Raw genomic sequence first — 14,028 nt, forward strand, 5'->3', positions numbered from 1 at the left:
GTCAACAAGCATGCTTAAAAATTATTATATTAATAAAAAATTATTATATTAACGAATCTGGTTTATTTTCACATATTACAAAGACTTAAGTTGTCCTTATTTCTCGTAATACTTATTGTCTGCTATCCATATTTTCTCACATTTGTTCTACTAAAAGCTATGTTTTGTTATATTTGTAAAGATTTCACTGTTTTGTTCCTAAAATTAACATTATTATTATGGAGACTAAATTGACCCCATCTGTCGCTATAACAAGAATAGTTTATACTTAATAGCTTAGTATCAGGTACATTTTTCTGCACTAGTTGATGAATGGTAGGAATAAAGGGACTATGGTTGCCATACAACTGGAAAGAGTGAATAATAGTGACATAGACAGCTAATTTAGGTAGAAATATTATAGGAAGTCAGAAAGGGTTGAGCCCTCCAAGTCCATGCAGAGGATGACAACACATCAAAGCTGTGGCTGGAGGTGCATCTGAAGAAGATTAAAGTCACAATGGCCAGATTTGCCTACTTCCTTAAGGGATGAGATTATCAGTACCATCCTTTTGGGCTTTCCCATACAGATAGACAAGTATCTAATTGGGTGTGGGCCATCCTCTCTCATCCACTAAGACTAAGACCACTAAGACTAAGACTACTAAAACTAAAACCACAGATTATTGAACAAGGTTAATGATGTCCTCCACATACCCTTGCTACTATTGGGTCAATATTTTTTTTAATTCTTTTATTGGTACATTTTAGGTATACAATACATTTACATTTCTCACTGGGAACTTGTACCTTTACATGATTCATCTTGGTTCTTATTTTTTCCCCATTCCTAGCCCTCTCTACACCCCCTCCACCCTTCCCTATTAACAAAGGCTTTGTTTCCATTTTCTCCATTTCTCATAATTTTTTCTTTCCCTTCTTTCCTTTCCCCTTCCCCTCCCACTTCCCCTACCCCTTTGGACCTTTTCTTCATATTTTGCGTTATCAATTATTCATTCTAATCATTGGTACATTTTAGGTATACAATATAATGACATTCATCATTGGAAATTTGCACCTTTACATAGTCTCTCTTGGTTCTTATTTTTCCCCCATCCCCTGCCCTCCCTTCAACCCCTCCATTCCTCCCTATTTACAAAGACTTTGTTTTCATTTTTTCATTTTGTCATATTAATTCCATTCCCTTCTTTCCTTTCCCCTACCCCTTCCACTTCCCCCTTTCAATTTGCCCCTTTTCTTCCTATTTCACATTATCTATTGTACCTTTTAGTTCTTATTTACACTTTCAGTTTCTCACACCAGAGAAACTATTCAGTATTTATACATGTGTGTCCTACTTATTTCACTTGAGTATTGCCTCAGTGTGCATCCGTTTAGCTATGAATGTCTCTAATTTCTCATTTTTGATGGCTGAGTAGTACTCCATTTTATAAAAAACCGACATTTTCTTGATCCAGTCTCCAGTTGATGTGCATTTGGGCTGTTTCCAGCTTTTAGCTATTACAAATTGTACTGCTATGAACATGGGCACACATATATCACTGTGGTATGATTCTTTTAATTCTTTGGGGAAGACACCCAGCAGAGGAATAGCTGGGTCAAATAGGACTTCCAGTCCTAGTTCTTTGAGGTATCTCCATACTGATGTCCATAGTGGTTGCACAAGTCTACACTCCCACCAGCAGTGGAGCAGGGTTCTTCTTTCCCACAGCCCCGTCAGGATTTTTTTATTGGTTGATTTCATGATAGCAGCCATTCTTTCTGGAGTGAGGTGGAATCTCAGCATTGTTTTCATTTTCATCTCTTGAGTGACCAGTGATGTTGAACATTTTTTCATGTATTTATTTGCTATTTCTACTTCTTTGTCTGAGAAATGTCTATTCATTTCAGATGTCCATTTTCAGATTGGGTCTTTAAATTTGGGAGGTCTGATTTTTTTAGGTTGTTTATAGATTCAAGATAGTAGACCTTTGTCTGAGGAACAGCAGGTGAAGACTTTTTCCCATGTTGTGGGTTGTCTCTTCACACTGCTGGTGGTTTCTCTTGTTGTGCAGAAGCTTTTTAATAAAAAGAGATCCCACTTGTTGATTGTTTGTGTTAGTTCACAGGCAACTGAGGTTTTGTTCATAAAATCTTTTCCTTCACCAATGTCTTCAAGAGTTCTACCTAACCTCTGTTCTAGCCGATACAGGGTTTCTATTTCAATATTTAGATCTTTAATCCATTTTGATTTTAGTTTAGTGCATGGCGAGAGATATAGGTCTAGTTTTAATCTTTCACAAGTTGAAACCCAATTTTTCCAGCACCCTTTATTAAAGAGGCTATCTTTCCTCCAGTGAGGGTGTTTGGCTCCTTCATCGAAAATGAGATGGCTGAGTGTGTCTGGAGTTGTTTCTGCATCTTCTAATCTGTTCCACTGGTCCTTGGGTCTGTTTCTTTGCCAGTACCATGCTGTTTTATCACAGTAGCTTTGTAGTATAGTTGCAGGTTGGGGATTGTGATACCCCCTGCCATGTCTCTGTTACCTAGAATTGCTTTTGCTATTCTGGGTCTCTTCTTGTTCCAAATGAATTTTTGGATTGTTTTCTCAAGGTCCATGAAGTATGGTGCTGAGATCTCAATTGGAATTGCATTGAATCTATATAGCAGTTTTGGAAGTAAGGCCATTTTCACTATATTGATCCTTCCTACCCAGGAGCAGGGGATGTCTTTCCATTTTCTGATATCATCTTCAATCTCTCTTTTCAGAGTGCTACAGTTTTCAGAGAAGACATCTTTGATTTATTTTGTTAGGTTGATTCCTAGGTATTTCAGTTTTTGGATGCTGATGTGAAAGGAATTGTTTGCCCTATTTCTCTCTCAGTGAGTCTGTTCGTGTAGAGGAAAGCTATTGATTTTTGTGCATTGACCTTGTATCCAGCTACTTGACTGAATTTGGTTATTAAGTCTAGAAGACTTTTGGTGGAGTTCTTGGGGTCTTCTATATAGAGAATCATGTCATCTGCAAATAAAGACAATTTGACTTCTTCATTTCCTATCTTTATTCCTTTTATTTCTTTCTCTTGCCTAATTGCAGTGGCTAATGTTTCCAGAGATATAGTGAAGAAGAGTGGTGATAGTGGACATCCTTGTCTTGATCCTGAGTTTAATGTGAAGGTTTTCAGGTTTTGACCATTTAGTATGATATTGGCTGTTGGTTTTTCATAGATGGCTTCTATCAGTTTGAGGTAGAGACCATCTATTCCAATTTTTTGTAGGGTTTTTATCATAAATGCATGTTGGATTTTGTCAAATGCTTTTTCTGTGTCTATGGAGATAATCATATGGTTTTTGTCCTTGGTTCTATTGATATAGTGTATTACATTGGTTGATTTGCGTATGTTGAACCATCCTGCATCCCTGGGATGAATCCCACTTGATCAGGGTGTATGATCTTCTTGATGACCTTCTGCATTCTGTTTGCCAGTATGTTATTAAGGATATTTGCATCTGTGTTCATTAGTGAGATTGTTCTATAGTTCTCCTTTTCAGTTGGGTCTTTCTCTGCTTTGAGGATCAAGGTGATGCTTGCTTCCAGGAATGAATTTGGGAGTATTGCTTCCCTTCCAATTTCATTGAAGAGTTTAACCAGTAGTGGCAGCAGTTCCTCTCTAAATGTCTTGTAGAATTCAGCAGTGAAGCCATCAGACCCGGGCTTTTTTTAGTTGATAAGTTTTTAATTACATTTTCAATTTCATTGGTTGATATTGGGTTGTTCAGAATTTTTAGGTCTTCTTCCTTCAACCTTGGTAATTCATATTTATCTAGGAATCTGTCCATTTCTTCTGTGTTGTCCATCTTATTGGTGTATAGGTTCTGGAAGTAGGTATTGATGATCATCTGGATTTCTGCTGGGTCTGTTGTAGTTTCACCCTTTTCATTCCTAATTGCATGGATTTGGGCCTTTTCTTTCCTTTTTCTGATAAGGTTTGCTAAGGGTTTGTCAATTTTGTTGATTCTTTTGAAGAACCAACTCTTGGCTTCATTGATTTTTTTGTATCATTCTCTTAGTCTCCATTGCATTGAATTCTCCTCTGATCTTTATAATTTCCTCCCTTGTATGAGCTTTGGTTTTGTGCTGCTCTTCTTTTTGTGGAAGCTTGAGGTTCAGCATCAAGTGGTTTAATTGGGCTCGTTCTGTTTTCCTACTACTATGTGTATTCACTGCTATAAATTTCCCTCATAAGACTGCTTTCATTGTGTCCCATAGATTCCGATATGTTGTGCTGTCATTGCCATTTAATTGTAGGTACTGTCTGATTTCTTCTTTAATTTCCTCTCTGACTCATTGGTTATTCAGAAGTGTGTTGTTCAATTTCCACATGTTTATGAAATTTTTTGAGTTTCTTTTGCTATGGATCTCCAATTTCATCGCACTATGGTCTGATAATATACAGGGGATAACTCCAATTCCTTTGCACTTACTTAAACATGCTCTATGCTCGAGTATGTGATCTATTTTGGAGAATGACCCATGTGCAGCTGAAAAGAATGTATATTCTGATTTTGTGGGATGGAAGACTCTGTAAACATCTGTTCAGTTCATTTGTTCAAGAGTTCAATTGAGTTCTAGTATTTCCTTACTTATTTTTTGTGTAGTTGATCTATCTATTTGTGACAGTGGGGTGTTGAGGTCCCCCAATACAATTGTATTAGTGAATATATGACTTTTCATGTCCATTAGTGTTTGTTTTATATAGTTGGGCGCACTAGTGTTTGGTGCATAGATATTTATGATTGTCATCTCTTCCTGTTGGATTTTCCCTTTACAAGGATATAGTGTCCTTCTTTGTCTTGCTTAATCAGTGTTGGTTTGAAATCTACTTGATCTGCAAAGAGGATAGCAACTCCTATTTTTGGGGGGGTTCCCATCGCATGGAGTATTGTTTTCCACCCATTAACTTTCAGTCCATGAGTTTAATTTTGAATTAAGTGGTTTTTTTATGCAGCGTATTGATGGATTTTGCCTTTTGACCCATTCTGCCAGTCTATTTCTTTTGATTGGTGAATTGAGACCATTAACATTGCTGGTTATAACTGGAACGTATTGACTTGTCATTGCCATGACTTTTTCTTTTTGTTGGGTTCTCCCCCTTTCCATTTAATTTCTTGTCATGCCAGATGGGTTCATTCTGCTTTGCTTCCTGGGGTTGTGATCCTCAATATCTGTTCCTAGGATATTGTGTAAAATTCTTTGGAGTGCTGGTTTGGTATTCACAAAGTTCCTAAGGTGCTCTTTGTCATGAAAGTATCTTATTTCTCCATCCATTTTGAAAGATAGTTTTACAGGGTACATGAATCTGGGTTGGAGGCTGTTTTCTTTTAGGGCTTGGAATATGTCACTCCAAGCTCTTCTTGCCTTGATGGTTTGTGTTGAGAAGTCTGCTGTGATTCTGATGGGCTTTCCTTTGTATGTGATTTGTTTCTTTTCTCTGACTGCTTGTAGAACTTTGTTCTTCTGTTGTGTTTCTGGAATCTTAACAATTATATGCCTATCTGTCGATTTCTTTTGATCAAGGCTATTTGGAGTCCTATATGCCTCACTTATCTGTATGTCAAGTTATTTTCCCCTGCTTCAGAAGTTGTCTGCCATTACTTCTGTGAAGAATTTTTTATGTCATCTGCACCTTCTCCTGTTTCTTCTTTGATTTCAATCAGTCTTATGTTATTCTTCTTTGCATCGTCTAGCAGCTGCTGGATTGATTTCTTGTTGTCCCTTACAATTTTGAAGCAATTTTTCTTTTCCTGGTCACTAATTGCAATCTTATCTTCTATATCTGAAATTCTATCCTCACATTGGCTCATTCTGCTGTGTAGACTTTCAATGGAGTTTTTCATGTCCTGGAAATCTATTTGCATCTGTTTTATGGATTCCATTTTTTTTCCTATGTTGGGATTCCATCATGTTCCTCGGCTCCTCTCTAGATTTATTAATCATGTCTTGCACTATGAGCACAATCTCTGCTGTTATCTGAGAAATTATTTCTGATTTCATTTTTTTCAGATCCTCTTTTGTTGCCAGTTCAGGGAGTCCAGGTGGTTGAACATCAGAGTGTTTCATCTTATTTCCCTTTGGGGTTGCGGTAGGTGATCTGGAGGTCTGGTTTTCAGACTTCTTTATGTGTCTTCTCATTTTGACTGGGAAGGGGGGGTGCTGTTGGCACCCATGTGGCTCACCTCCTTTGAGCTGGGAGAGGTGGAACAGTGGCTCAGAAGTCCCTTCCTCTGGGCTGGGAGTGGCAGCATGGACAGAGACCCAGAAGCCCCTTTCTGTGGTCCAGGAGTGGTGGGAAGGCAGCTCAGAAGCCCCTTCCTCTGGCCTGGGCTGGGTCAATATTGCTTATGTGACTGTACTTGTAATTTTACTGTTTGATTATAGTTTTACCCACATTCCCTCCATGACTTTGCCCTATAAAACTTCCTTTGAGAAGTGAGCTCATTGGCAACCCATTGGGAACCCTTCCTGTCTCCCCAGAGCTATTCCTGTTCCACATTCTTAATCTGTGTTCCTATTCTCCAATAAATTTTCCCTTTCTTAACATTCATTGTTCCTAGAATTCGTTCATGGAGTTTGGGGAACACGAACTTCTTTTGTCTGACATCTAGCAGGTTGGGAGTTACATCTATCTCCCCTATATCAACAGGAAACCTAGAGTAAGGATGGGGCAGGAGTGGTTGGTAACCTAATATGCCTAAGAAAGATCTCAGGTAGTAGTGGTTTTTGTTTTAATTTTGTCTTTTATTTCCTTCCTTCCTTCTTTGTTTCATGTGTGTGTGTGTGTGTGTGTGTGTGTGTGTGTGTGTGACTGTGTCTGGAGATTGAACTGAGGGACTCATGGGCTACCACTGAGCCACTTCCCCAGCCCCTCCTGTTCAAGCTGGCCTTGAATTTGCTATCCTCCTGCCTCAGCCTCCTGAGTAGCTGGCATTCACCACCATGCCCAGCTTGTCTTTTTACTTTTTATAACAAAATCAGCTTCATTAATATTCTATACAGGCTGTAAATACTATACTGTTGAGTTTAGGAAAGAGATACCAAAATGACCTACTCTAATTAGGTTTTATCACATTATTTCCAGTACATGTGAGGACATTAGTAGTGCCATGAAATCACTTTATGCAAAGAGGCAGATTTTCACAAGAGAAAGTTTTACTTGTGAATCAAATTTAGAAAACTTTGTTACGTGACAGTCTTGTCAAGAGAGTAAATGAATAGTAACATAGGTGTGAAGAGATTATTCAGAAATATGGGCTCATTGACACATATTAGAAAAGAGGTTCATAAGAGATTCAAAACACCAAGAATGACTGTAAACATGGAAGTGTCAGGAAAAATTGGCAAACTCTTGAACTTGAGCAGAAATGATTCCTGACTATCCATGCGTGGACTCTGGCAGTGCATAGCAGCCTGCTGGGTATTTTCTGGTATCACAAGGATTTGTTTTTAAATTTTCATAATTTTATTAACATATATAAAATTCCTAAAAATATCTCCAGAATTTTGGTGAAAGAATTTTGCTAAAATTTGAAAGATATACAATGACCTTAACTTAATGTTTATGACAAGGAAAACATCTAAAATGTCAAATATTTATAAATTATGCACAATCATACAATAAAACATGGAGTCATTAAAGTTGTTTTTGAGCCCAGGTGTGGTGATGCACTCCTGTAATCCCAGAACTCGGGAGGCTGAGGCAGGAGGATAGCCATGAATTTGAGTCCAGCCTGGACTACATAGTGAGTTGAAGACCACCCTGGACTATACAGGGAGACCCTGTCTCAAAAAACTAAAAAAAAAAAAATTAATTTTTAAAAAAATGTGTTTTATGAGCAATAACATCGAGAAAAAAAGAGATAAAATAAGTTCTATGATTGAAAATATAGAACTATTTGCTCACAGGAAAATTATCAGAAAGTCTGCCATCATAATAATATTTACCTGCAACCTCTTATTGAAGGCTCAGAACATCCCCAACCAATAAGTACTGCCATTATTCCAATTTTTCTTTCTTTTTTTAACTACAGCATAATTTCCCTGCTTAACACTTTTTAATTGGCACATAATATTAGCACATACTGCATTATGAGGCACCGTGTAATAATTCAGCACAGGTAAATACAATGTATAATAATCGAATCAGGGTAACAAGCATCCTCCATCTTTCGACCATTAGTCATTGCTATGAGGCGGGGTGGTTTCCTTTTCCAGCCATTCTGAAAACTGTCACAGATTGCGAAGCCCATGGTTACCCTGTGTACTAAAGAACCAGAAGTAATTCCTCCTCTGTGCCTGTGTTTGGTGCTGCTGGTGGAACTCTTTTCCATACCCTCCCCCAGGTCCCTTCCAGCCGCTAGTGACCACCACTCCATTCCATTCCTCTACACGATCAACTTGTTGGTTTCCACAAGCCAGTGAGAAACTGTTTGTTGTTCTGTGTCTGGCTTACTTCTAATGACCTCTAGTTGCAACCATGTTGCTGCAGGAGACAGGATTGCTTTTCTGTTTGTGGCTGAGTAGTATTCTATCATATAAACACACCCTCTTTTTATCCACTCTTCCACACGAGGGCATCTTGGGGATGCACCTTTGCTTGTTTTTGTCACTAAGGCCATTTTACAACTTGAGGGACAAAAGCTTATTTCTGGAAGACTGATAATCATCCATGCGGTTCTCATCCATGGAACTGCGAATGAATTCTGTCAGGTAGAGAATGTGATTTTTTTTTTCGGAGCATGAAACTGAAACCAAAGCTTTGCTCTTGCTAGGCAAGTGCTGTGCCATGGAGCTCCATTCCCAGTTCTTTATTTTTTATTTTGAGACAAGGTCCAAGCTGGCCTCTAACTTGTGATCCTTCTGCCTCAGCTTTCCGAGCAGCTAGGATTACAGGCATACACCACAGTGCCTGGCTGAGAATATAAATCATTTCAAGTTATAATCCTTTTGGGACAAATTTTAATATTTCTCTAGTTCTCCCATTAACTAATGCATTAAACTAAATCTCCAATATGTGTTTGCTTTATATTTGTGTGAGATTTATGATTTTACCTGTTTGGAAATTGTGCTTTCGCCAAAGTAATAACACTGTCTGTTTTCATTCAATAGATATCCATCTGTTTATATAACAAATATAGACAGGCTTGACCTACATATTCTTTTTTTATTTTTTATTTTTTTGGTACTGGGGAGCAAACTCGGACCTTGCGCTTTTGAGGCAGGCGGCAGTACCACCAAGCTAAATCCCCGGCCCTTGACCTACATATTCTGACTACCATGTCAGAATGCGGTGCAAGGCACTTTATAGAACACACAACACATACACGCACACACACAATACATGAGTACACATTTGAAGTTGGAAGTTAAACATTAACTGGAGTGTATGATAATATAAAATCCACATTCCATCTTCCTGTAAACATACTTCTTTCCATAGAAATAACCACTGTTGTTAACTCTGTGTCAGACTTCCTTTCAGATCTTTTTCTATGCTCTTATATAATATATTATAATATCATAATTATTATTATTGTCATTATTATTTTGAAACAGAGTCTTGCTACATAGCCCAGACTGGCCTTGAACTCAAGATCTGCCTACGCTGCCGAGTCTGGTGGTGCACACTTGTAATGCCAGCGTTTTGGGAGCCTGAGGCAGGAGGAGCATAAGTTTCAACCCAGCCTGGGCAATTTAGAGACTTAGTGAGACCTTGCCTCAAAATAAAAAGTGAAAAAGGACTGGGGATGTAGCTTAATGTGAAGGCCCAGGGTTCAATTCTGAAAGAGAGAGAGAGAGAGAGAGAGAGAGAGGAGAGAGAGGAGAGAGGCCTTCTACTTCAAGTCTCCTGAGTGCTGGGATGGCAGCAGGTGCACCACACCTACCCCCTGGCTCTTCTATGACTATACAGGCACATGGGGACTCCAAGTAATGTCCTGTAACCTACTGCATTATTTAATATTATGCTTTGGAGCACTTTCTGTTAGTTTATAAATATATTTCTCATTCTTTTTAAATCATTATATATATGATATAAACATGCCATGATTTATTTAGCCATCCCCTTACCAATGGACATTGAGGGAATTCCCCCAACTCTGTGATCATTAGACTAATACTGCAATAAATATCCTGTCTCTATTTATGTCTGTATATCTATGAATCATATGCAATTCTATGGATACCTAGGCATGGAACAGTAGAGCTAAAGAACACATGTAGCCAATATTCTGATTTATGCTGTGGATGATATATGGAGGGGATGGTAACAATGTCTTATGTTGGTGACTGCAGAACCCTGAGGACAAAGTGGTGGAGAGAGAAGCAGGACAGGCAGAGGTGGCTTCAACTCATTCACAGAGGAAAAGTGTCTCTCTTCTCCAACTGCAGCACCCACTGTGAGGACTCCTGCTTTTAGACCTCCCATTACTTCAGGGCCCTTCACTTCCCTAAACGCCCCACCTCCTGCTGTCCCAAGAGGGTGAAGCCACAGCAGACCTCCTCCTCCTGCCCTATCCCTATTCGGGCAGCTAGGCTGACTGCTCCACTTCAAGCTGCTATTACAACACGTTGTGGACTGGGTGGTGGAAAGAACACACATGCATTTCTCATGGTCCTGGGCCTGGGAGGGCTGAGAGCGATGTGATGGCAGATCTGGTGGCCATGGAGGGACTTCTGGGTGTGCACATGGTGTCTTAAGACTCTGTCCCCACAGGGTGCAGCATGGCGAGGGCTGGAGGCTCGCTGTCTTCTCTCTGTCTCTGTCTCTCTCTGGTGCTGGAGACTGAACCCAGGGCCTCCTGCTTGCTGAGCCAGTGCCCTGGCCCTGAGCCACACCCCTGCCTCCTGGCCTCTCCTCGGGACCCAAATCCAGTTAGGACAGTTCCACCTCCATGACCCAGTTACCCAAAGCTCCACCTTCTATGAACACATTGGGATCAGGCTTTCAACATGTGGATCTGGGCAAGACCCAAAGGCTCAGTGCACTGCAGTTTGTTCACAATTCTTTATTTCTTTTTGTGGTGTCAGGGATGAGCCAGGGGCCTTAAGTATGCTAGGCAAGTGCTCTACCAATGAACTACACCCCTAGCACCTTCTATGATTATTAACCATTTCATTTTTTTTTACATTTTATGCCTGAAGAATGCTATTTAAGTGCATCATGTTTGAATAACCAGGTACCCTAACATAGACCTAGCAATACTTATTCATTTAAACTGTTAATTTAGTTTCTGTTCCATGCCACAGGATAGACAAAATCCCTTCTCTCTTGCTTGGAGCTTAGGTTCCCAGCAGTGGAGGCAGGGGAAAACAGACAAACATGTTAGACAGGGGATAAAGTCAGTGGAGGAGGATGAAACAGCTGAGGGAGGAAGTGAGATTATGAAGGGATGGGGCAGGGCATGGGGGATGGGGGTGGGGAGGGGAGGAGGAGGGCAAGGGTGTCTGTTTTCATTCAGACCATCAAAGGCCTCACTTCTCCGGTGCATTTTAAGTCCCAGCCTGAAGGGAGTCTGAAGGAATGAGTTATGCACATAATTCAGGTAAAGAACAGTTCAGGCCAGGAAAACAGCAAGCGCAAAAGCTCTGGAGCAGGAGTTTTCTAAACACAGCCTTGGGCTCTGTGAGGCCCAAAATGAGCAAGGAAGAAGTTGGGTGGGGACTGGACAGAGTGGGAGGGGGTGTCTCTGGGTCTTACACTTACACCTTGTAAGCTCACGGAGCAGGGCTCTGAGTGAGACAGGCTCCCAGACCTAAGAAGCCACTGGAACTTTAAAAATGAGAACTGATGCATCAGTTCCACTAAAAGATCCTTCAGGTTCAGGTGCCGCACTGAGCCTAGACTCAGGGTTAAGACAGAGTCAGGGAACCAGTTGGAGATGATGGCTATCAGAGTGTTCACTGAGGAGGTAGTGAGAAAGCTTCAGACTCCTTATGATTTGAAGGTAGAGATAACAGGCTGGGCGCAATGGCACATGCCTGTAATTTCAGCACTCAGGAGGCTGAGGCAGGAGGATTGTGTTCGAGGCCAGCCTGGGCCCTATCGTGAAACCCTGTCTCAAAAAGACAAAACAACAACAAAAAGGTAAAGGTAACAGAATATTTTGTTTTGTTGGCTTAGATGAAGGACGTGACAGCAAGACAAGGTAAGATTGACACCAAGGATCTTGACTAGGAGGACTACAAAGCTGGGGCTCCCTTGGAGAGATGGAGGTGAGTGTGGGCAGAGGGCGCTGGTTTGCACCTGAGGAGACAGCGCGGTCTGAACCACAGTGGGTTCTGAGGGGTGAGCTGTGGATTCACCTTTGGACTGGGAAGCAGGTCTGCTGCGCACACTCTGGGCCCCCAGTGGGGCTGGGGGGAGATATTCTCACGGTAGACTCAGTGGGTCCAACGGTCCTGAAGCCAAGGTTGGATCTGGGCAACCCCAGAATGACTGTGTTTGCCAAAGCATGGGACAGCTACTGCTTCCGGCCTAGCCCAAGGGAAATGGGCAGTGGGTGGAGCTGGAGAGATTACTCCAGGCGCCAAGTTTGGAGATGAGACTACAACACTGCAGTAACACCTCTGAGGTTGTGGGAGTTGTTTGAGACTAATGTACTTTGGAAGCCATCATCTTTTTATTTTTATTTAATTCAACAGATACCTTGAATGTACTCCTCCAGTCTAACTGAAATTTTAATGTGGTGACAGCACCTCCCCAAGTCCCACCCTCAAAGCCCCGGATGACCACGTTCTGTTTTCTGTTTCTGAGTTCAGCGTTTTTTAGATTCCCCACAGATGTGAGATCCCGCAATATTTGGCTTTCTGTTCCTCGTCTATTTCACTTAACATAATGTCCTCCTGGCTCATCCATGTCTTCACACTGATGGACCTCCTTCTCCATTAAGGCTGGCCGTATTCCAGCGCGTGTGCATTTTCCCAACCACCCACACACATTTGGGTTGATTCCATATCTTGCCTGTGTGAACATGCAGTAATGGGCATGGGAGGGCAGCTGTCTCTGACACTCTGACTTCACTTTCTGTGCGTGTATACCCAGTAGGGGACTGCTGGGTAGAGGACCACTGCCCGGACCTACCAGTTGGCTCGTGGGTTCTCTCTGCCCTGTGCCCAGCCTACAGGTTCAGCCTCAGAGTGGGTGACCTCTAACCCATGCCACCTGTCTCCTGCTACTTCTCCTTCTTAACGATAAGATAATGATATCTTAAGAATAAAGTGGAGTTTTTGAAAGCCCAGTAGATTTTAACTGCAGGGACAAAACAGCTGACTGCCCATTGGTAAAAATGTTAATCATGTGGATATTATTTTCCTTTTTCCTTCTATTTCTTTTCTCTCTTACGAAACATTAAATATTTTCTACATTTTGTTTACTGCCTCTTATGTTAGTGCTCCCTAATCCCCTCCTGCGTAGGAATGGATGGAGGAGCCATGGTTAAACCTTAAACATGCAAAAACCCACAATAAAATAAAATTAAATTACAAACCCCAGCATATCCAATGGAATTTGAATTTCAAAAAAGCCATAAATTTTTTTAGTATAAAAATATCTCATACAGCTAGGGCAGAGAAGCTGAGCCGGTCCCAGCACCCGGAAGGAACCTCCCCCACTGCCATCCCAAGCTCCTAGGTCAGAGAAGGTGAGCCGTGTAGGCGCCAGAAGCAACCCCCCCCCCACCATGGAAGTGAGAAGACACATAAACAAGCCTCAAAAACAGACTTCCAGATCACCTACAGCAACTCCAAAAGGGAAACGAGATGGAACAATCTGATACTCAACTACCTGGACTCTCTGAACTGGCAACAAAGGAGGATCTGGGAAAAATGAAATCAGAAATGATTACTCAGATAACAGCAAAGATTTTGCTCATGGTGCAAGACATGATTAATAAATCTAGAGAGGACACAGATAAAAAAAATAGAGGATCTGAGGAATATGATGGAATCCCAACATAGGAAACAAATGGAATCCATAAAACAGATGCAAATAG

The sequence above is a fragment of the Heterocephalus glaber genome, unplaced genomic scaffold (assembly GCF_053883595.1).
Source record: "Heterocephalus glaber isolate CG9 unplaced genomic scaffold, H.glaber_assembly_v1.0 deba00001698, whole genome shotgun sequence".
NCBI classification, from domain to species: Eukaryota; Metazoa; Chordata; class Mammalia; order Rodentia; family Bathyergidae; genus Heterocephalus; species Heterocephalus glaber.